We start from the raw sequence: 22,939 nt of genomic DNA on the forward strand, positions 1-22,939 counted from the left end.
CACCTACCTCAAAAGATTATTGTGAATTTAAATAAGATAAAATGCCTTGCATAAAACCTTAAACAGTATAATAATACTATAGATAATAACACCTGGTATATATTGTGTTATGGCATAATGATAGCTAACATTTATAACATATTAGCTATCAATATTCTATATAAAGGGAGAGCCTTCTCTAGTTTCCTTTTTATTTTTCTCGTTAAAAATTCATTCTAACCCTAATTATTCTCTCTCTTCTTTTCCTATTGTACTTCCAAATCTTTCTACTTGCTTGTTCTTTAAATTTAGAAAATGCCCTAAGGAAGAGTAACAAACTTCCCATATAAAAGCTTTTATTTTTGCAATATTAGGCCCAGATCTGGCTTAAACTTATTGTTTCAAGGTTGTCCTCATTGGGGTCCTTGAGGTGGCCAATATTTAGCTTGTCAGTTTCCTTCTAAGATTATGGAGGTTGCTCTGAAATTTCACTAAAGTAGATTTTAATCCTATCTTTTCACTGTATTAGAGATAAACTCATCTTATTTAGACACAGCCATGAGCTAGTGCTGGTAGGGCTCCTTTCTTGAGTTACTTTTAGTTCAAATTCTCCCTATTAGCCTTAAGTGGGATGAAATATTTCTTGCTGGGGTTTTGTTAAATAATGCTAAATTCAGAATAGGAAGCTCCTGGACAGCTGATAGAGCTGGATTGAAAGCAATTTCATAGCAGTAATGGGGGAATATGAGATTGTGTAGGTTATATCTTCTGTTAGGAAGGTAGGGTACCTTTCAGGAACCTTCTTATTCCCAGCATCTTCTTTCTGTAGCAGGAGAATACTGCGGAAAGAGAAAAAAAAAATCATAATTAATTAGTATTTTCATAAAAAATGGTCCAACTAATGGAATGTGAATTTAGATTTTTCTAATGTTATATATCAAGTGTGAAATTTGAAACATTCCATACAACTCTTTTCCATGTCTTTCTCTAAAGGACTGTATTAAAAAAAAAAAAATTTATTCTGATCTTAGCAAACTTGGCCATTAGTATATATATAATAATATATTTTTAAAAAAGGATTGTGCAAGGAAGTATAGATTCCTATTATATGCAATTTAACTTTTTTTTCTCTCTGAGTATAAGAACTTAGTATATTGAGTTCATCTAAGTATATTGAACTCATCCTGTTGCTTTCAAAGATGTCCTTGTCTGTCCTTTTTTTCTGGCTTTTCTTTTGTTCTCTGCATTTTTAAAAAGATGCTATCCTCTCTTTTTCTCTTTCCCTCCTTCTATTTCTTTTTTCCTCCCTCCCTATCTCTCTTTCCTTTTCCTTCTTTTACTTTATCTTCTCACATCTCCAAACTGGGAAAACCAGGAAGAAAACAAGAAAGGGGAGTATTATTTTTCTAATTTTTGCATTTTATTTACATACTCTTATTTTTATTTTGAATTTTCCCAACACCAAAAGATTGGTCATTTACTTTTGTATAGTAGAACAAATTGTATATGACATTGCAAGTCTGCATTGTATACAACTTACTTTTCTTTTTAAAAATTTAATCAGTTCAGTTTATAGCTTTCAAAGCTAACTTGCTTGACTACCTTTTCTGGTCTTCCTTTTGTCCTTTTCTTTTTATTTTTCAAAGAAATATCTCCATGAAGACCCCTTTCCTTTTCATTTTTACCCCCATTTTTTTTACTGTTATCTATATCCTCCCTCACCATTCTACTTTTCCTATTCCAAAATGAAAAACAAAATAAGAGTATTTTAATCTAATTTGATAAAAAGTATTGTTTGTGAGTAAGAGAGCCACTCATCCTTCCTTTCAGGAAATAAGTGCTTCAAAAGGGCATTGAGAATGTTCTACAAGTATTAGCCACTGAATAGCCAAGTCACAAACCAACCTATACGAGACATTGAAATGGAAACTACTGTTGCCTACTAATTTGAAACTTTTTATTGATATCTTTCTTGTTGTGCAAGAAAGAAGCCCAGATTCCTACAACTGGGGAAAATTTGTGGATAAGGGAATTATGAGGATCTACTTGGCTCTCATGAAGTTTCCAAGAGGAACAAGAGTGTACCAAAATTGATTTGAGTTTTTATAGTCATGTTGAGGTTAGGAAGGGGGGAACTACAAAAGTTTGGGGTCCCAGACTGGTGTTTCAAAGTGTCTCAAAAAAATTTGCAGGCTTGAACCCATCTCCTAGTCAAGGGGCAAAGTTTATTGTAAGTAATTATAATGCCATTACAAAGCAGGTTGAATTGTAAGGGAATTCAGCAGAGAATTAGAAGGTGATATCTAGCTTTCAATCATAGATATGGTAGTTCTATTGTTCATAGGTAGGGAGATATGGTCTCTGGAATTTGGTTCTTGGTTGATCAGATTATTACTGACAAGATTACCAATCAGCAATGAATTGAGGAATGGTCTCCATAATCAGGCAGATTGTCAGAACAAGAGCATTCCTACTTTGGGTGCTGGGGGGTAAGAGGGAGGGCAAAAGGACTTTGGAATCAGATGGATTGCCAGAACAGAAGCCCCAAGGTCAGGGGACCCCAAAACCACCACTATATTTCCCTAGAAGCTATACCATATCAGTCATGCTTTATTTTAGTAGCTTTAATGCTTCTGTGATTATAACAACAATAATAATGATAGTAATAGTAATGATTACTGATATTAATGTAATGCTTACTATATGTTGGGCACTTTGCTAACTAAGCATTTACAATTAATTTGTTTGATTCTTACAATAACTCTGGGAGGTAGGTGCTATTATTATTATTATTATCATCCTCATTTAGGAAACATAGATAAACTGGGGTCTGATGCTGTATTTGAACTTTTCTTCCTCATTCTAGACCCTATGTTTGATCCACTGTGCCATCTAAGTACTATTAACCTCACAGCTCAATGCACAGAGACTTAAATTTGGGTTAAGTAAAGAAATATTAAATAAAACTTTGGTTCTGTGATTTCAATGGTATAGCAAACTCTAAGGTGGGGAAATTTCTTTTACAAAGTCAGATTTTACCTTCTTTGCAACCTACAGTCAGTAAAGAGAGATCTAGAGTAGAACTTTTCAAATTTTTTGATTTCTGGACCCTTTTACACACTAAAAAATTATTGAGGACCTCTCCCTCCCTGCTAAGAGCTTTTGGCTATAATCACGTATCCAGTGATTTTGGCCATATTAGAAACGAAAACATTTTGATATTATTATGAAAATAGTTTTGACTTCTCAGGCCTCCCTTAAAGTGCCCCCAAGACCACACTTTGAAAACTAATGGCCTAAGATGTTGAGAAGTTAAATGACTTGTCTGGGTTTACAATTAGTCTGTAGCACAAGCAGAATTTAAACTCCTGACATCCTGAATTCAAAAAAGTCCAACTTTTTATGTATTTTACATCCTCTTTATCATCTCCTCCTCCAAAAAAGCACTTTGAAAATTGAAATAGATAAGTAACACTTGCATGCTGGATTTGTAGATTTTAGCATTAATTAGGCGATTTAAAGTAATTAATATCATGGCTTACTTGATGCTAAATTCTGTCATTTCCTTTTTTTTTTTTTTTAATTTTATGAACTGCTGAACCTGCTAGAACTGACTGTACAGTGTGTACTTTGCCAAAAAAAACTTAGAAGATAAAATGGGTGAAGAAACTTGGGACAATTTACTTTCTAAAATGATAATCCATTGATTTATGCAAATATACTTGTACTTTCCTTTTGTAAAATGGATTGACTATTTTAATTTATACACTCATATTGAATTAATATAATATTAAAAACTCATAATTCATAGGCAAAAGTATATAGAAATATTGAGTTCTTGCCATGTGTATAATTTCTTTAATTATTTGTCATTCACTACAATAACATTTTTTTCTCATTTTCTTGCAGAACTTCCTCATTGGGTACTGTCAGCTATGAAATGTTTAGCAAATTGTAAGTATACTTTTACCACTGGCTCTACCAATTTAGTCAATACTAAGGGCCTAAATACAAAAAACAAAATTTCTATGCAGGAAACTTCTTTCTGAGAGCACCTATCACAGTGTTTGACATATGTGAGGGCATAATAAATGTTATTGATTAATAATATTGAGACTCATTATCAGTTAATATTTGTTGAACTTCCTCTCTTTCTTTTTCTCTCTTTTCCCCTCCCTCCAAAATTATTGCATGTTGTGTAGCCATTATAGATTTTTTTGAACACTTTAATGTGCATGGAATCCTGAACTAAGTGTGGAAAACAAATAGATAAAACTATCATTCAGTTAAATTCAGTCATGCACAATTAACTTCTTTGGGCTTGGGGAATTATTTATAAAAGCATCCCACAAATTAAATATTTTCATTTTGGGTTTTTTTTTGTTTTAGCAATACTTACATCTGTACCATCTATAAGTTGTCTCCCCAATTATTCTGTGAGGTTCTTGAGAGGATAGACTGTCTTTTAAAACTTTTCTCCCCATCCCTTAATAGCATGTCTGGCACATATTACCCATTTAATAATTTTTTTATTACCAGTTTTTTGTTGTTCAGTAGTTTTTTTTTACCATGTCCAACTCTTTGCTACCACAGTTTTATTTGTTGACAAAGATACTGGAGTGATTTGCTATTTACTTCTCTAGATCATTTTACAGATAAAGAAATTGAGATAGAATGAAGTGGCTTGTCTAGGGTCACATAACTATGCAATGGCTGGAGTCAGATTTGGACTCAAGAAGATGGGTTCCTGTCTTCAGGGTAGTCACTCTATTTACTGTGCCATCTGGCTGCCCCAGAGTGACTTTTATTATTGTTGTTGTTGTCATTTTGCTATCAGGCTGCATTCTGTTATGTAATATATTGCTTTTTCTCCTCAGTCTGTATTCCACCAATGGATCATGGCATGGAAAGGAGCCTTCTGCTCTCACTGCCATGTGAGAATAAGCTCTAGTAGGTCCTACTAATCTGAAAAGGCTTTGAGTACAGACTCAATAATGAATTGGATATCTATCCTCTGAAGAATAACCTTACCAAATTTGGAGAGGCTCATCACCAGAGGGTTGGATGCCAGATGGTTAATATTTCTTTTGACATTAGCATCTCAGCTAAATGTTTTATTAAAACTTGGACGAATTGCAATCCACATTAGTTAAGGGAGGAGCCACACAGACAAAGTCATGGACACTGTTGTTTTGAAGTGATGTCTTTCCTAATTGCTGCTTTGATTACTAAGAAAGTCATTCTGATTCCAAGGTCTGAATTGTGAGACTTTTAAAAATAAATTCAGCCTTTTTAATTTTACAATGAAAAATTCTGGATTTATTAAATTTTCATTTAATCTAGGCAGAGCATTATTATACTAGCTTTTTGGTAATAGATAAAACATTTATACTTTATATAACCCATGTAAATCACACAGATAGTTATAATTAAGTTAAAACTAATATGTACATCTGAGTAGTTTCAATCACAGTTCATTGTGTATTCTGAGAGGGGAAAGGCCATTCCTTTTCAAAGCACATGAAGGATGATTGAGAGGCCATAGGGGAGAAGACCTGTCAAGAGGCATTGAAATAGTGCTGGGAGGTGTTAATTAGGGCCAATTCTAAGGTGGTAGCAGTATAAGTGAAGAGCAAAGGACTGAATTCAAGAGAGGTTTTAGGAAAAGACTGGATTTATTTATTGGATTTGAGACTTGAGAGAGAGTAAGAAATAACTCTAAGATACAAAGTAATGTTAATAAGAAAAGAAAGAAGAAGGTTATACTTTTTCAGGGCTCTAATCTATGAGAATTATTTGTAATTTGCATATACATTATTGCATATAAGTTGCTACTAAAGTGACACTTGAAAACAATCAGCAGATGTCCACTGCTAAGAAATCTACACTTTCTTGTTTTTGATACTATTTTACTCCCTTTTCTCATTGTAGCACAAAGGGTCAAAGTAGAAACTGTGAATTATTTCTCCTTTCACTGTCTTCTCATTTATATTCATTATCCATTGCCACTTTGGACTGAGAGTTAAATTGGGAAATCATTTTTACATTAAAGGGTTTTGATAAATGTTTCATTTCTAAAACAGAAAATTGACTCAAATTTACAAGAATTCAAGCCATTCTCCAGTTAATATATGGTCAAAGGATATGAACAGACAATTTTCAGATGATGAAATTGAAATTATTTCTAGTCACATGAGAAGGTGTTCTAAATCACTATTGATCAGAGAAGTGCAAATTAAGACAACTCCATTACACACCTCTCAGATTGGCTAAGATGACAGGAAAAGATAATGATAAATGTTGTAGAGGATATGGGAAAAGTGGGACACATATATTGTTGGTGGAGCAATTAACAAATAATCTCCATTCTGGAGAGCAATTTGGAACTCTGTTAAAAAAATTATCAAACTCTGCATACCCTTTGATCCAGCAGTATTTCATTAGGCCTATATCCCAAAAAGATCTTTTTTTTTTTAACTTTTTTTTATTTTTTATTAATTTTTATAATTATAACATTTTTTTTGACAGTACATATGCGTAGGTAATTTTTTTTTAAAACAACATTATCCCTTGTACTCCCTTCTGTTCCGAAATTTTCCCCTCTTTCCCTCCATCCCCTCCCCTAGATGGCAGGCATTCCCATACATATTAAATATCTTATAGTACATCCTAGGTACAATATATATGTGGTGCAGAACCGAATTTTGTTGTTGTTGTTGCAAAGGAAGGATTGTATTCGGAAGGTAAAAATAATCTGGGAAGAAAAACAAAACAAAACAAAACAAAAAAAACAATGCTCACAGTTTACACTCATTTCCCCGTGTTCCTTTTCTGGATGTAGCTGATTCTGTCCATCATTGATCAATTGGGATTGAATTAGCTCTTCTCTATGTTGAAGATATCCACTTCCATCAGAATACATCCTCGTACAGTATCATTGTTGAAGTGTATAATGATCCCCTAGTTCTGCTCATTTCACTCAGCATCAGTTGATGTAAGTCTCTCCAAGCCTCTTTGTATTCCTCCTGTTGGTCATTTCTTACAGAACAATAATATTCCATAACATTCATATACCATAATTTACCCAACCATTCTCCAATTGATGGATATCCATTAATTTTCCAGTTTCTAGCCACTATGAAAAGGACTGCCACAAACATTTTGGAACATACAGGTCCCTTTCCCTTCTTTAGTATTTCTTTGGGATATAAGCCCAGTAGTAGCACTGCTGGGTCAAAGGGTATGCACATTTTGATAAGTTTTTGGGGATAATTCCAGATTGCTCTCCAGAATGGTTGAATTCTTTCACAACTCTACCAACAATGCATCAGTGTCCCAGTTTTCCCACAGCCCCTCCAACATTCATCATTATTTGTTCCTGTCATCTTAGCCAATCTGACAGGTGTGTAATGATATCTCAGAGTTGTCTTAATTTGCGTTTCTCTGATCAATAGTGATTTGGAACACTCTTTCATATGAGTGGAAATAGTTTTAATTTCATCATCTGAAAATTGTCTGTTCATATCCTTTGACCATTTATCAATTGGAGAATGGCTTGATTTCTTATAAAGTCAATTCTCTGTATATTTTGGAGATGAGGCCTTTATCAGAACCTTTAGTTGTAAAGATATTTCCCCAATTTGTTACTTCCCTTCTAATCTTGTTTGCATTAGTTTTGTTTGTGCAGAAACTTTTTAATTTGGTGTAATCAAAATTTTCTATTTTGTGATCAATAATGGTCTCTAGTTCTCCTTGGACACAAACTCCTTCCTCCACAAGTCAGAGAGGTAAACCATCCCATGTTCCTCCAATTTATTTATAATTTTGTTCTTTATGCCTAAATCTTGGACCCATTTTGATCTTATTTTAGTATGTGATGTTAAATGTTGGTCCACACCTAGTTTCTGCCATACTATTTCCAGTTTTCCCAGCAGTTTTTGTCAAATAATGAATTCTTATCCCAAAATTTGGGATCTTTGGGTTTGTCAAACACTAGATTGCTATTTTTACTCACTATCTTGCCCTGTGAACCTAACCTATTCCACTGATCAACTAGCCTATTTCTTAGCCAATGCCAAATGGTTTTGGTGACTGTTGCTTTATAATATAGTTCTAGATCAGGTACAGCTAGACCACCTTCATTTAATTTTTTTTCATTACTTCCCTTGAAATTCTCAACCTTTTGTTGTTCCATATGAATTCTGTTGTTATTTTTTCTAGGTTATTTAAATAGTTTCTTGGGAGTCTGATTGATATAGCACTAAATAAATAGATTAGTTTAGGGAGTATTGTCATCTTAATTATATTTGCTTGGCCTATCCAAGAGCACTGAATGTCTTTCCAGTTATTTAAATCTGACTTTATTTTTGTGGCAAGTGTTTTGTAACTTTGCTCATATAATTCCTGACTCTCCTTTGGTAGACATATTCCCAAATATTTTATACTATCGACCATTATTTTGAATGGAATTTCTCTTTGTATCTCTTGCTGTTGGATTGTGTTGGTAATGTATAAAAATGCTGAGGATTTATGTGGATTTATTTTGTATCCTGCAACTTTGCTAAAATTCTGAATTCTTTCTAATAGCTTTTTAGCAGAGTCTTTGGGGTTCTCTAAGTATACCATCATGTCATCTGCAAAGAGTGATAGTTTGATTTCCTCAATTCCTACTCTAATTCCTTGAATCTCTTTCTTGGCTCATTGCCGAGGCTAGCGTTTCTAGTACTATATTGAATAGTAATGGTGATAGTGGGCAACCTTGTTTCACTCCTGATCTTATAGGGAAAGGTTCTAGTTTATCGCCATTACATATGATGTTTACTGAAGGTTTTAAATATATGCTCGTTATTATTTTAAGAAATAGTCCATTTATTACTATATTCTCTCAAGTGTTTTTAGTAGGAATGGATGTTGGATTTTATCAAATGCTTTTTCTGCATCTATTGAGATGATCATATGGTTTTTATTAATTTGATTATTAATATGGTCAATTATACTAACAGTTTTCCCAATATTAAACCAGCCCTGCATTCCTGGTATAAATCCCACTTGGTCATAGTGTATTATCCTGGGGATGATTTTCTGAAGTCTTTTTGCTAATATCTTATTTAAGATTTTAGCATCAATATTCATTAAGGAGATTGGTCTATAGTTTTCTTTCTCAGTTTTCAATCTACCTGGTTTAGGTATGAGTACCATGTCTGTGTCATAAAAGGAATTTGGTAGGACTCCTTCCATCTCTATTTTTTCAAATAGTTTATATAGCATTGGAGTTAGTTGTTCTTTAAATGTTTGGTAGAATTCACATGTAAATCCATCTGGTCCTGGGGATTTTTTCTTAGGAAGTTGGTTAATAGCTTGTTCTATTTCTTTTTCTGAGATGGGACTATTTAGACTACTTACTTCTTCCTCTGTTAATCTGGGTAAGCTATATTTTTGAAGGTATTCTTCCATTTCATTTAAGTTATCGAATTTATCGGCATAAAGTTGAGCAAAGTAGCTCTTAACTATTGTTCTAATTTCCTCTTCATTAGTGGTGAGTTCTCCCTTTTCATTTTCAAACTAACAATTTGCTTTTTCTCTTTCCTTTTTTTAATCAGGTTTACTAAGGGTTTGTCTATTTTGTTGGTTTTTTTCATAGAACCAACTCTTAGTTTTATTAATAAATACAACAGTTTTTTTACTTTCAATTTTATTAATTTCACCTTTAATTTTTTGAATTTCAAGTTTTGTGTTTGTCTGGGGGTTTTTAATTTGTTCCTTTTCTAGCAATTTTAGTTGTAAGCCCAATTCATTGGCCCTCTCTCTATTTTATGCAAGTAGGCCTGTAGAGATATAAAACTTCCCCTTATTACTGCTTTGGCTGTATCCCATATATTTTGGTATGATGTCTCATTATTGTCATTTTCTTGGGTGAAGTTATTAATTATGTCGATGATTTGCTGTTTTACCCAATCATTCTCTAGTATAAAATTGTTTAGTTTCCAATTACTTTTTGGTCAATTTTCTCCTGGCTTTTTATTAAATGTAATTTTAATTGCATTGTGGTCTGAAAAGGATGCATTTACTATTTCTGCCTTACTGCATTTGATTTTGAGGTTTTTATGCCCTAGTATATGATCAATTTTTGTATAGTTTCCATGAACTGCTGAGAAGAAAGTATACTCCTTTCTGTCTCCATTTAGCTTTCGCCAAAGATCTATCATATCAAACTTTTCTAGTATTCTATTTACCTTTTTGACTTCTTTCTTATTTATTTTGTGGTTTGATTTATCTAATTCTGAGAGTGCAAGGTTAAGTTTTCCCACTATTATAGTTTTGCTGTCTATTTCTTCTTGCAGCTCTCTTAATTTCTCTTTTAAGAATTTAGATGCTGCACCACTTGGTGCATATATGTTTAATATTGATACTGCTTAATTATTGATGCTACCTTTTAGCAGGATATAATGCCCTTCCTTATCTCTTTTAATTAGATCAATTTTTGTTTTTGCTTGATCTGAAATGAGGATGGCTATTCCTGCTTTTTTGGCTTTGCCTGAAGCATAGTAGATTCTGCTCCACCCTTTTACTTTTAGTTTGAATGTATCATCCTGTTTCAGGTGTGTTTCCTGTAAACAACATATAATAGGATTCTGGCTTTTAATCCAGTCTGCTAACTGCTTCCTCTTTATGAGGCAGTTTGCCCCATTCACATTTATGGTTAGAATGACTAATTCTATATTGCTTGCCATCCTGTTAACCCCTGCTTATGCTTTTCTCCTTTCCTTCCCTCTTACCCTCCTACCCAGTATTAAACTTGTGAACAACACTTGCTTTTCACAGCCCTCCCCTTTTAGTATCCCTCCCCCACCTTAAAGTTCCTCCCCTTATTTTACCCCTTTTCCTCACAATTTCTGTATTCCCTTCCCCTTAGCTTACTCCTTCCCTCTCACTTTTCAATGAAGTGGAAGAAGTTTCACCATAAATCGAATATGTCTATTGATACACACTATGTTCATCTCCCTCCTTTCTTTCTCTCAGATATAATAGGTTACCTTTGCCTCTTCATGAGATGTAGTACCCCCACTTTACACTTTTTTATGATATAATTTTCTTTCCACCTCTAGTTTCTAGGACAAATTATACTTGTGTTCTTTACATATTTTTTTGGCAGAAGTATAGTTCTCAAGATTTCTTTTTACCTTTTTAGAAATCTCTTGAGTTCTGTATTTGAAGATCAAACATTTTATGTAGGTCTGGTTTTTTTCATCAAGAATAGATGGAATTCATTTCTTTCATTAAATGTCCATCTTCTTCCCTGGAAAATGATGCTCATTTTTGCTGGGTAAGTTATTCTTGGCTGCATACCAAGTTCCTTAGCCTTTCGGAATATCATGTTCCAGGCACTTCGTTCTTTTAATGTGTATGCTGCTAGATCCTGCGTTATCCTTATTGTGGCTCCTCCATATCTGAATTGCTTTTTTCTAGCACTTCTAGTATTTTTTTCTTTGTCTGATGGTTCTTGAACTTGGCCACTATATTTCTTGGCGTTTTGATTTTAGGGTCCCTTTCAGTAGTTGATCGATGAATTTTTTCCAGGTCTATTTTACCCTCTGTTTCCAAAACGTCTGGGCAGTTCTCTTTGATAATTTCCTCGAAAATAGTGTCCAAACTCTTTTTTTCCTCACATTTTTCAAGGAGTCCGATTATTCTCAAATTGTCTCTCCTGGATCTGTTTTCCAGGTCTGTTGTCTTTCCAATAAGGTACTTGACATTCTTTTCAATTGTTTCATTTCTCTGGTTTTGCTTGACTACTTCTTGGTTTCTCCTTGATTCATTCATTTCTACTTGTTCGAGTCTAATTTTCAATGATGTATTTTCTTCACTCACTTTTTTTATATCTTTTTGTAATTGTCCAATTGTGTTTTTAAGTGAGTTTTTTTCTTCTATGGAATTTTTTTCCATTTTATCCATTTTATTTTTTTAGAGAGCTGTTTTCTTTTTCCAGCTCACTAATTTTATTTCTCAATGATTTGATCTCTTTATCCACTCTGGATGACTTCTCCAGGCTCTCTTGCCAAGCTTCCCTTTCCTTTTCCCATTTCTCTTCTAGCTCTCTTGTGAGAGCCTTTTTGATTTCCTCTATGAGAGTCTTGTGTATGAGGAGCAAATCATCTCCCCCTTAGGAAATTCCTCTGGGGACAGTCTGTTTTTAGTCTCCTCAGTATTTGAAGTCTGCTCTCTCTCCATACAGAAGCTGTCAATGGTTAGAGCCTTTTTGAATTTTTTGTTCATTTTGTCAGAGAAGGAATTGAAGAAAACAAATTGACAAGAGAAACAATTGGTCTGTTTTGTGGGGGATGGGGCTGGATGGTATTAATGGGCTTCCTCTACAGACTGGGGGTGAGGGCACCAGCGAGCCACTAACAGGACAGTGATGGCTGGGCTGCATCTGCACTCTGAGGCTCTAAGAACGCACTGAGTCACTCCAGGTGGGGGTTGGGGGTGGCTGGGTTCCAAGATACTAGCTTTCCAGGGTTTTATTCTTCACCTCTGGTGTTTACACCCTCTCTGCTGCTCCTGGATTGCTGCCAAGATGGAGTATCTACACTGGGGTAAACGTCTTTTCACAGAAATGGCAGAGATCGTACCCCTCCCCCCTCTGGTCTGAGCTGTGTGAGCTGTCTGTCTTGCTCTGGCTTGCCTGCCCTCAATCTGCGCCAGTCAAACAGACCCTCCCCAGAGCAAACACAGACCTTCTCTGGCGAATTTCAAAGATGTCTTCTGTTGGTGATTATTTGTGGGTTTCTTTTCTGGTCAAGCATTAACTCCGAGGCTTGTCATGAAGTAAGTCCTGAGAGAAAACACGGAGCTCAAGCAGCTGTCTGCCTCCACACCACCATCTTGGCCGGAAGTCCCCAAAGAGATCTTAAAAGAAGGAAAGGGATCCACATGTGCAAAAATGTTTGTGGCAGCCCTTTTTATGGTAGTAAAATACTGGAAACTGAGTGGATGCCCATCTGTTGGAGAACGACTGAAAAAGTTATGGTATATGAATGTCATGGAATATTATTTTTCTATAAGAAATGATCAGGAGGATGATTTTAGAAAGGCCTGGAGAGACTTACACGAGCTGATACTAAGTGAAGTGAGCAGAACCATGAGATCATTGTATACAGCAACAACAATATTATATGATGATCAATTTTGATGACTGTGACTCTATCCAACAAAGAAATGACTAATGCCAGTTTCAATGATCTTGTGATGAAGAGAGCCATCTACACTCACAGAGACGACTGTGGGAACTGAGTGTGGATCACAATATAACACTCTCGTTCTTTTTGTTGTTGTTTGCTCTTACTCATTTACTTTCTTTTTTTGATCTGATTTTTCTTGTATAGCAAGAGATTTGTATAAACCTGTTTATACATATTAGATTTATCATTTATTTTAACATGTTTTATGTGATGGGGGGCAGGAATCGTTCCCCTTTAGGTTGTTGTCTGTTGATTCTCTGCTGTCAACTTCCTCGGGGTTGGATACCCGCTCTTTCTCTGTATAGAAGGAATCTATGGTTTTTCTAGCTTTTTTGCTCATACTTAAAAAAATCTTTTGGGGTCTGTCTCTGGGGTAGGAAATTATTTACTTCTTTACCAGCTTCCTCCCAGACCGGATGGATGCAGCGGCTCCTGAGCCTGAGCTAAGAGAGAGCTCTGGGAGAGAGTTCCCCACCCCCTCCCTGGAGGTGCCTCAGAGGTGATTAGCACTACTGTGCTCGAGGGCGTAGAATAGTGAAGACAGCACGAAGCCCAGCCTATGTGTCTGGGTGGGGAGTGGATGTCTGCAGCAGGTGACGTGAGAAGCCCCTGCACTCAAACTGGAAGTGTCTGCCAGAAACCGCGGTCCCTAGTTCAAAGGTTCCGCTTCTCTGGGACTTCCTGGAGCTGAGTTCCACTCCCTCCAGCTAAGCTAGGCAGTGTGTGTTGCCTTGGGCCGTATCCACCCACTTGTCAGTCTCTTAACTATTCTCAGGAGGTAGCTGAGGCCACACCCCCTGGTGCCAAGAGATCCGCTGAGTCACCCCCCCGGATCGGGGAAAATCTAATTTGAGTTTTAAAATATTTTGGCTTTCTCTTCTGAACTGCTAAATAATTAGCAGAGAAGAGCTAACAGCCTGTGCCAGATTCCTTTACCTCAGTGGCTTCTCTGATCCCAGAGCCCCTCCCAGCGCAATGGGCGCAGTGTGCCCCTACCCCACCGTCTGTGCTGGTCTTTCTTATTCCTCCCCTGAGAACTGACCTTTCCTGTTGAAACTCCAGATTCTCTTCAGCTGGTAAGTCATGCTTCCAGTCCTTGTGGTATCTATCAGTCCTGAGCTAATTTTGAGACTTAATTTATCTAATTGGTTGTGAGGGAATGAGGACGTTCACTGAGTCGTGTGTTTCTTCTCCGCCATCTTGGCTCCGCCCCCTTATTTTAACATGTTTAATATATATTGGATTGATTGCTATCTAGGGGAGGGGATGGGAGAAGGAAGAGAAAATCTGAAACACAAGATTATGCAAGGGTCAATGTTGTCAAATTATCCATGCAAATGTTTTGAAAATAAAAAGCTTTATAAAATTAAACAAATGGAATACTGTATATGACTGATTGTATTGGCATAAAATAATCTGATAAAGAACTTTTTAAATTTTAGGCATGTTATTCTTTATCAGTTTTAAGAGGAAAAACACCTTATGATTTTATACAGAAGAAATTGTAAAGGGCTGAAACTCTGAGTTGTTGCACTGGAATCAGACAACTGAGCACTTAAAACTAATTACCTATTGGACAATACTTTATCAGCATATGCTTGGAAAAATGGTCCTTCTCACTATTCTGTGCTGGCTCAATCTTTTGGTGTATACAGATAATTGTGGGAGGGATTGGGAGTGGAGTAAGACAAGCCAGAGTTACTTTTGAGGACATTGAGAAGGGAGGTCTGTGGCAAGCCTTGTGGAGGTTTATGTCTCCTTTACTTATCTCCCTAAAGACCAAGGACTTTTGCTGATCCTGACTCTGACTGATCCTGAGGTCAACAGGGAGCTAACTCAGACTTCACATTTGGTGGCCAAAGTGTGAACCAAGGACCCTACTTTCACTGAAGAAGCCCTCGGGGACCAGGAAATAGGGTATTTTAATAGACAAACAGGGAACTTATTTTGTTAAGAGCTAAACTAGTAACTCTCATTTTATAGCTGAAATGGGGCAGATATCAGGAAAAAATTCTCCCCCATCCCCTTCTACACCCACCCCCACCCCAAGGGGGTGCTATAGAAAGCATACTTAAGTTGATCACAGGACAAGACTTACTTGTAACAGGAGCAGATTGCTAGACTCTTGGGTACATTAAAATGAAAGTCCCCTTGGTTCTTAAAGGAAGACAATATAGGGCCAGATAATTAGTAGATCAACTATGTGAATACTACAATGATAAAGGTCCTGATTCAGTTTCTAAGGAAACATTCTATATATGCAACATAATGCAATTGGCCTTAAAGAATCCTGCAAGTTATAGAAAGAAGAAAAATTTTAAGAACAGCCAGATGAGGAAGTGTGAGTAAAAAGAGGAAGACAAAGGGCAGATTAATGGCAATATCACCAGAGGGCATGAGGAATTAAGTGAACTTGAAGGGCATGTAAGAAATTAAGTGAACTTGAAGGGCAGTAAGAATCACTTCTTACTCTCACAGTAAGCTTCAACCCTGCCTAAACCAAAGGAGATCCTTGACACACTCCCATCAACTTCACCTTCCAGGATGGAGGGAGGAGGAGAAGTGGGAGGGACACTCCCCCCCCAGCAATCACCCCCTCCTATGACTAGATTGCAAAAGGCACTACTTCAAGCCAGGGAAGAAGGCCAGGATTTAGCTGATTTGAGAATAGAAATGTGTCCTGTGATTCAACAGTTTAACTCTTCAGGTCAAGAAAGTAGAAGATACACTCCTTTTGATCTAGAAATCCTCAAAGACTTGAAAAAGGCTTGCTCTCTTTATGGGGCTACATCAGCTTATGTTAAGATGTTATTACAGAATTTGGCTTATGAAATCTTAACCCCTAGTAACTGGAAATCTATATCAAGGACAGGCTTAGAACCTGGATAATATTTGTTGTGGCTTTCTGAATATAGTGAGCTCTATAGGATACAAGCCCAACGAAACAGTCAAAGTGGACTTAATCCTCCAATCACCTATGATCAACTAACAGGTGTAGATTCTTCAGCACAGATTAATTACCCTTTAGCAGCATATGAGCAAACTGCTGCTGCTGTTATCAGGGTTTTCCTGATGGTGAACATGACAAGGGAGAAGCCTTCATGAAATAGCACAAGGGCCAAATGAACACTTTGCTGATTTTGTGGGACACTTGCAGACAGCTGTCATATGAATTAATGGTGAAAATGCAGCAACAGAAATTATGATAAGGCAACTTGCTAAAGAAGATGCTAATGAGGTTTGTAGAAGAATTATACTAGAATTATACTAGCAAGGAAGCTCCTTTAGAGGAGATCATAAGATGCTGTGCCACAGTGGGCAGAAATGTGTTTTGTATCCAGGCTATGATGCAGACTTCCCAAGATCTCAACATGGGAAGATAGGGTCCCTTTTGGCAAAGTAATTCTAGAGAAACTCATCAATGCTTTCAATGTGGTAAAGTAGGGCATCTGAAAGCTCAATGTTGACATAGAGATAGAGTGAGAAAACAGGATGGGAGAACAAGACCCAAAGCCCCATGTCCAAAATGTATCAGAGGCTTCCATTGGGCATCATAATGTAGACTGATTCAGGGAAACAGGATGAGGTGCCCAGCTCCAGGGCCTAAAGCAAAAAGTACTTGGGGCATGATGGCAGCCTATGCTACTTCCAGAGAATTTTTAGAAGTTCAATTCTCAGTCATGACCAATCAGCCAGGAAACAATCTGATGGGAGAAAGGGATTACAGTTGGGGAGAATAGAGTTGTATGTAGCTGGGATAACTGAGATACCTCCTGGAGAAGTGAAATCTGTTTTTCTCCAACTTATGGATCCCTTGTCTCCAGGCACAGTAGGCTTGACCATCTTATCTCCTGAGAGTACTTATAAAACAGTGTTCATTCATATACTGCTGTGTGAAACTGGGGAATTTGTAGATAATATCCCAGTCACTAATACAGGTAGACAATGTGTGACTTACACAACCAGGAGAAGTAGTAGCATCAGGTTTACTAATATAGATTCCTAATAAGCAATCTGGTAACAGTCGCCCAGATTCTGACTTCAAACAACAAAATCCAGGAATATACTGGACAGCACCTGTGACATCTGACCAACCTATGCTCACCATCTATATAAATGGCATACCATTAGAAGGATTGGTAGACATGGGTGCAGATCGTACAGTCATTAAAAGAACCAACTGGCCCAATCACTGGCCAAAGATTAAGGCAGACATCTACATGTCTGGTGTAGGAGGATCAATAGCAGCTGAAGTTAGTGCTACCCCTTTAAGATGGATATGTGAAGGTGAAACAGGAGTTTTTGCTCCTTTTATAGTTGAAAAAATCCCTATGAATCTCTGGGGAAGAGACATTTTACAACAATTAGGATTACAAAGGAGTACTTTGATTTTTTAGGCAGGGTTGCTGTTGAAGGCCTGCCAACATTTTCACCTGTTCCTATCCAATGGAAAACTGATACACCAGTGTGGATAGAACAGTGGCCCTTAGCTAGTGATAAAATTCAAGCCTTATTACTATAGTACAGGAGCAACTTGACCAAGGACACTTTCAACCTTCTCTAAGTCCTTGGAATTCCCCAGTATTTGTTGTAAGAAAGAAATCTGGAAAATGGAAGATGTTGACTGATTTAAGAAAGGTAAATGAACAGATGGAAACTATGGGAACTCTTCAGCCTGGACTTCCATCTCCTACTCAATAGCCTAGAGAATGGCCTCTTTGGGTAATAGACATTAAGGATTGTTTTTATTCTGTCCCTTTAGATAAGGAGAATATGAAAAAAATTTGCCTTTTCACTGCTCAGCATTAACTTAGCTGAGCCTTATACAAGATATGAATGGACAGTTTTACCATAGGTAATGAAAAACAGCCCTACTATGTGTCAAATGTATGTTGCTGCAGCTCTTACTCCAGTAAGAAAAGCATTTCCAAAAGGTATGTTACTACATTACATGGATAATATATTGGGATGTGCACCTGAGGAACAAATGTTAGAAGCATGTTTTAAAAAGACCATAGAAACACTAAGGAACTATAAATTGCAAATAGCTCCAGAAACAATTCAAAGATATGCTCTTTTCAATATTTAGGATGCATATAATATAAAAGCTTTCCTTAAGAACAGAGAAGCTAAACACCTTAAATAACTTTCAGAAATTGATAGGAGATATCCCATGGATACATCCAGTCTTAAGCTTGACTACTCATCAATTGCAAACATTATATGACATTTAAAGGGAGACAGTGCTTTAAACTCACCACACCATCTTTAAGAGAAGTTGAATTGGCTTTATGCAACGTGGTTGAGTCACTGAAAAACCCTTAGAAATATCAGTTTTTGCTACACAAGAGGCACTCACAGCAGTCCTTCATCAAAGAGACAGTGTGATAGAGTGGGTGAACCTCCTAGCAAAACCAGAACAAAGCCTTACTCCTTACCCAGTACTTGTGGCTAGAATTTTATTAAAGGCCATTAAGCAAAAAGTACAGTTATCTGGGATAAGACCTGACAAGATAAACACCTTGTATACTAATACACAAATTAATGTACGCTGTGAATCCATCCCAGAGTGGCAAATTTTATTAGCCATGGCTCCAAATTTTACACACAGGTCTCTATTAAAGATAATCAGACTATTACATAATTAGCGATTCATTCTTGAAGAAAAAGTTTCTAAAGTCCCTCTTATAGGACTAACTCTCTTTACAGATGCATCAAAACATAATATTTTGTTGTATACTCTTGTGACAACTATAAAGGGAGTACTCAGAACTCCTTTTCAATACACTCAGCAGAATGAATTGTATGCAATCATTCTAGTTCTTATTATCCAGGAGATATAAATATAATATCTGATTCAGCCTGTTCAGTAGGTGTGGTACAAAGAATTGCCACAGCCCAAATAAAATTTTTAACCTCTAATATATATCACTTCTTTAAGGAACTTAAAGAGCAAGTGAGAAAGCATCCAGGTAAGATTTATATGTTGCATGTCCACTCTCATAGTAGACTTCCAGGTCCTATTTTTGATGGTAATTCAAAGGCAGATAGACTTCTAACCATGTTGGCCAATACTTCTTTATTTCAGGAAGCCCAAGAATCTCATTCTAAATGTCATCAGGCTGCTCGAGCTTTAGGTTTATAATTTGAAATAACAAGAGAGGAAGCTAGGAGCATAGTAAAAGCCTGTACAGTTTTACTTCCTTTCCATGCTCCAAGGAAGCGTCTAAGACCTAATGAAATCTGGCAAATGGATATGATCCATTATAAATCTTTTTGTCATTTGTCTTTCATCCATGTTGTGGTAGACACCTTTTTAGGATTCACTTTTGCAATACCAGCAGCAAAAGAGACAGCCCAAGTGATCACTGAATTCCTTATAAAAGCAATTGCAATTATGGGTGTGCCACAAGCAATAAAAACAGACAGTGGGCCTGCATATACTTTTGAACATTTTGCACACACCACTGGCATACCCTTTAATCCTCAAGGACAGGCAATGTAGAGAGGAGAAACAGAGACATTAAGATGCTCCTCCAAAAACAAAAGAAAGGGGGAGTCACAGATAACTCTAGAGAACTTCTAAATCTAGCCATTTATACTATTAACTTCTTGATTTTTGACAAAGATGCACTGGCGGTGGCAGACAGGTTTTATAACTCATCTGAAGGGCAGTGTCCAGTGCAAGAAGCTCCACTATCTTTAGATAATCACCAAGTGATGTGGAGAGATCCAGAAAGTGGTGAATGGAAGGGACTAGATAGGTTAACTGCTTGGGGAAGAGGATTTGCTTGTATCTCTAAAAATGGAGAAGGAATCAGATGGGTGTCATATTTGCCTTGTCCATTGGAGAGAGATGGAACAGACCCTTGAAACAAAGGAGAAGACCCCAGAATTATCGGGTAGTTTCATCACTGACTGTGCCCTTACTGAAAGAGCATGGTAGTTATGGCAATTGATTCATGGATATCAAAAATTTTTGGACTTCAAAATCCTCAGGAATCATTGGAATCCCTGAGACATGAAAAGATTGTTGTAGGACTCGAAAACCCTCAGGAACATTGGATTTTCTGAGAAATGATAAGAATGTTACAGGACTTCAAAATCAGCAGGAATCATTGCATTCCCTAACACATCAAAAGACTGTTGTAACACTTCAAAAACTTCCAGGGATCATTGTATTTCCTGACACATGAAGCAAAGGATAATAGATTGGTTTTGGACTATCTCTTGGCTGCTGAAGAAGGTGTATGTGTACTGTGCTGCTGTCTCCAGAAGCTGCTGATCACTCTCTGGGAGGAGATCTGCTGTGTCAACTCAAATCTCTCGGACAGATTCTTCTTCCTGTAGAGAGCGGACTTCCCTTCCTGCAGAGAGCAGCCTCAAGTCTGGTCCAGAAACAACTCCCTTTTTCCTCCAGAGCTGCCCTCTTTATCCTCCCAGAGAATGGGCGTGGGATAATGCAAGGGCTTCTGGGAAGAATTACTTCAACCAATGAACTTGCTCCTCCTAAGCATGCAAGCTCTTCCCCAGGAAAGACCGGAACTAGAGAATTGTCAAGTACTGACTTAGCACTTAGTAAGAACCTAATATCTCATTATCTCATTAGCACCTAGTAAGAACCTAACATGTATGTGTGACTGATGTTTACATACCCTCCTTCTAGGACTTCTGGAAATATTTTACAAGACCATGTTGATTCATATTGTTTGTTATATCATTACTTACATGTACAATTCATGTTTGTTACACCACATTGAGCCTGCACTGACTGTGGGAAGAGTCATCACTAATAGCTTGTGTGTTATTGCTATGTGCTTGTGTTATACCTCCCAAGCTGAGGGGTTTGTGCATACCTGTTTCCAATAAGACCCTTAAGTCCAGAAACCCGCTAGCAATCCCCACTTACCTTTAGTGTTTTTCACCTCTTTCCTGAGAAGTCAGGGGGGGGGGTGGGCATGATCACCTCCCTTTTGGAGTTCTCACCTCCATTCCTGAGAAGTCAGGGATGGCATGACCACCTGTGTTCTAAAACAAAAGAAAGTGGGAGATAAATAGAGCTGAAACTCTGAATAAGTGCACTAGAATCGGATAACTAAGCACTTAAGATTAATTACCTATTGGACGATAACTCTATTAATATATACTTGGAAAATGGTCTTTCTCACTATTCTGTGCTGGCTCCATCTTTTGGTGTATACAGATAATTGTAAGAGGTATTAGGGGATGGAGTAAGACAAATTAGAGTCACTTATGAGGAGGACATTAAGAAGGGAGGTCGGTGGCAGGCCTTGTGGAGGTTTGTCTGTCTCTTTTACTTCTCCCCCTAAAGACCAAGGACTTTGCTGATTCTGACTCTGGCTGATCCTGAGGTGAACAGAGAGCTAACTAGGACTTCACAGGAAATGAAAAAAAAAATAGTTCAGAAAACAAAAACCAAGACATATATCTTCTGAAATGGCAGAGTCTTAAAACTGGTTATGATCTAGCACTTAGCCTAGTGTCTGACACACAGTAGAAATGTAATAAGTTTATTGACTACCTCTCTGATCCAAAAGACCTGATTGAAAGCATTATAAGCAGTTTCTGATAGTGCCTTAGATGTCTCTATATCAAGGAATCCCCAGACCAAAAATGTTCTTAGTCATGAGACTTGTGACACTTTATCAGTTGTAAGAGGAAACACACCTTATAATTTTATACAGAAGAAACACATGCTAGAGTCATGGGATAATATGCTATGCAATTTGAACTTTCCCGGTAATGAAAATTCTGGCTAACTGTCCGAGTGCCCTCCCTTTCTCTCCCTTCTCCCCTGAGACCAGAGAATGTGAATCACAGGGGAAGAGGTGATATAGGTGACAAAGAGAGACTATAGAATTACAAACAAATCAAGACTATTACTTTTATAGATTTTATTTTTGTGTCCAACTCCATAATTTGCTGTCTTGCTCCTTGCTCCAGGATTGGTTTAAGGTAGTATGTTTCAAACTTTATGATCTAAGCATTCTTCTACATTTAGAAGATTGAGGCTGTCCAGGATACTTTGTTTATAGTTTTTAGTTGCTACTCTCTTTTTCCATAACACTTCCAGGAACTTCATGTTCAGGATCCTCATCAGCCAGCATCAGGCCTCCTGATAGGAGACAAAGGTTTCCTACCCAATCCTCCCAGGCCATCCTACTCTTAATTTGCCCAAGATGGACTTCTCCATCTCTCTCCCATAGTTTCTCCTCTCCTCTCCTCCTTGCCTTTCAGCTTCTTCATTTTTAAACTCCTTCTTCCCACCTTAAGATTGTAAACTCCTGAGTTTCTTTTTTGTGTGTTTGCTCTTAGAGAAGTGGTCAATATAATAAATGTTTATGGACTATTAGAAATTCGTTGTTCAATCAATTAACATTATTAAGCTCTTACTTAAGTGCAGAGCATTTTGCTAAGCCATTCTCAAACAAAAAAGAGGCAAAAGATAACTTCTTGCTCTTAAGTGGTTTACCTCAAGCAAACAAATGAACACAAAACTCGTTATATGTTGAATAAATAGGAAATAATTAGAAGGGCTAGTACTGCCTCTTAAGTGGGGTTTGCTAAGATTTCCTGTAGAATGTGGGACTTGAAGTGTATATAATTTATCTAAATTTATATATAGAAATTCATAAAATAACAATAACAAACCCATAAGTTTAACAAGTGACATGATTTTACAGAAATAATCCTTTTCCAAA

At 36.9% G+C, this 22,939-nt stretch overlaps 1 protein-coding gene across 2 annotated transcripts in view; it reads left to right on the forward strand.

Moving 5' to 3' along the window:
• Positions 1-22,939, forward strand: part of LOC141551130 (von Willebrand factor A domain-containing protein 5A-like) — a 150,037-nt gene that overhangs the window by 74,873 nt on the left and 52,225 nt on the right. For both annotated transcript variants that reach the window (XM_074282438.1, XM_074282439.1), the window contains one exon: positions 3,889-3,933. The gene's annotated coding sequence lies outside the window, so the exon portion shown is untranslated. The remainder of the gene's footprint in view (positions 1-3,888; positions 3,934-22,939) is intronic.

Source organism: Sminthopsis crassicaudata, chromosome 1 (genome assembly GCF_048593235.1).
Source record: "Sminthopsis crassicaudata isolate SCR6 chromosome 1, ASM4859323v1, whole genome shotgun sequence".
Taxonomy (NCBI): domain Eukaryota; kingdom Metazoa; phylum Chordata; class Mammalia; order Dasyuromorphia; family Dasyuridae; genus Sminthopsis; species Sminthopsis crassicaudata.